The sequence below is a fragment of the Palaemon carinicauda genome, chromosome 15 (assembly GCF_036898095.1).
Source record: "Palaemon carinicauda isolate YSFRI2023 chromosome 15, ASM3689809v2, whole genome shotgun sequence".
Taxonomy (NCBI): domain Eukaryota; kingdom Metazoa; phylum Arthropoda; class Malacostraca; order Decapoda; family Palaemonidae; genus Palaemon; species Palaemon carinicauda.
In genome coordinates, this window is record NC_090739.1 from 53,682,027 (window position 1) to 53,684,526 (window position 2,500).

Genomic DNA, 2,500 nt, shown 5'->3' on the forward strand with positions numbered 1-2,500 from the left:
TGACTTGGACAAGGAAAAAGATCAGATCATTGAAATGACATCCCCCCCCCCCAGCACACGCCTTCTTTCACATACCGAGAGAAAGTAGGTCTGGTTGGGGTGTCGGACTCATTATTCGTGAAAGTTACTCAAATCTCAAAATGTTAAAAAGAACTAGTGTAAAAAGCTTTGAATATATAGAAATAAACTTTACGCAAAAAAAAGAAAAAAATAATCCTTTGCAACAGTCTACAAACCTCCGAGAACAAACATTTGGTGCTTTCATTGATATGATTATCATAGAGAAAAACGAATTAGTTATCTGTGGAGACTTAGATTTTTGGAAGGATGACGCATCAAAAAATGACGCTTTGGCATTTAGTGAGTTACTAGAATCATATCGACTAGTGAATAATATCAGATGGGAATACGTTGGACCTAGTTTTGAATGATGACATAAATAATATTGGATGTGATGTAAATGTTGAAGAGAAATGTACAAACTTCTTACGTTTAGTCTACCTCTACAGAAACATGCAATAGTAAAGAAAATAAACTTAGGGCATAAATGAAATATTTCTCCTAAACGGTGCTATCAATATTCCCTGTGATCATGATGACCAACGTCTGTTGAGAGCTAAGGGTGTTAACTGTCTTACGACCACTTACAATAAAGGGAGTAAAAGTGAATATGATACCATGTGCCCACTGATGGAAAAGACTATAACTGTAAAAGGCCAATCTCCTTGGTTTCATGGAGAGAATTTAGCGAAAAAAACGAAAAAAAGACAAAGAAAGTAAGTGCAATCGATTAAAAGCTGAAAGTACATGGGTAGAATACAAAAACTGCCACGTGTCAACATAACTACCTACTAAGCAGGAAAATGAGTGAATGCTATTAGAGAAAGATCCTCGAAGCAGCAACAGACATAAATAAGTTGTATCGTGTCCTGAATGGTATAATGGGAAATGTGAAAAAAAGAAGCTACCTGGTGGATACAGTGACCAGGAACTAGCAAATAATTTTCTAGTATTCTTTAAAAGTAAAATTGAAAATATAACCAGGTCATTTGACTCTCAATATCAGATTAATGATACACCTGACACGGACAAAATTAATAAGATTTAACAACATAACACAAGATGACATCACCAGGATTATCAAGAGAGCAAAGAAAACAAACTGCGCGATCGATCTTATGCCAATACCTGAAGAAATTAGAGAGAGAAACTTTAATAGTCTAGCCGAAATAATAATGAGAATAGCAAATGCAAGCATTAATGAATGTAAGTTTCCCAAATGAGAAAATGGCTATAGTCACACCAGCTCTGAAAAATGCTCTGGACTACCAGGAATTAAGCTCATATAGACCTATTTCGAATCTATCCTTTGATTCATAAGTGCCTGAATAAGTAATTCTTGAACAAGTAGTCCAGTCACTTAGTAGTAAATAGAAGCTTTGCTTGACAACCAATTGTTAACAGACACGAAGATGTCTTTCGCAAGCTTTGTAGACATAAAAATCCACGTTCCAGTATCTCCAGCGAATGTAAAAATTGTAGAGACATCAAGGAAAAGGAAAAATCACAAGAAAATACAAGTAGTTGAACTGAGTCATGTTAATAACATGATGAAAGACTACGAAAATTCCAACCACACTGTGCTTCCTCGAAGAAGATGAATTCCATCACGTTCCGTTTTTATTAAGAGGAGAGAGAGAGAGAGAGAGAGAGGAGAGAGAGGAGAGAGAGAGAGAGAGAGAGAGAGAGAGAGAGAGAGAGAGAGAGAGAGAGAGAGAATCTACACCTTGTATACAATTTCTGAGGTGATGCCATTTAAAATATTAATACAATCTCTCTCTCTCTCTCTCTCGTCCTCTCTCTCTCTCTCTCTCTCTCTCTCTCTCTCTCTCTCAAGGGAACTGAGAGCACAATCAATTAGCATTACTGCCACCCACATCATACTCTTATTGGAGTACCTTAGTACCTTTAAACTCCCTTGGGGGGACAGAACTACGAGCTAAGAGCCCCTTCCAGAGTATCTACGAGCAATCTACGATGACGAATTCCTAGCCGTGTACATTTTAAGCTTTGAAAAGATATAATATCGTAAAATATAGCGAAATGGGAAGATGGCTAATCACTTAATAACTGATGAAAGAATCTTCCCCAAAATTTCTAGACCGATTTCTACTCTTATCATGCCTTAACCTATGCAATCTTCAATCTCCAAATCGATCCCTGCCGGTACCGTGAGTTAAAGCTGTTTACTGGGGAGGCCACTGCCGTGGTTGGGCACCACAGTGGGGGGTTGGGCTTGCCCGACTGACGTTCTGGTGATCACCTTTCTGATGAAACTGGAAACTGAAACCAGACACCTTCAACCTTTAAATATCAATATTGCAGAGACATCAAGGGATAAAAATACACGCAGAGATGTAAATAGAATTCGGGACGACTACGAAAATCCCAAGACACTTCTGAGCCTTCTCAAAGAAGGTGATTTCACAGATGTTCAGTT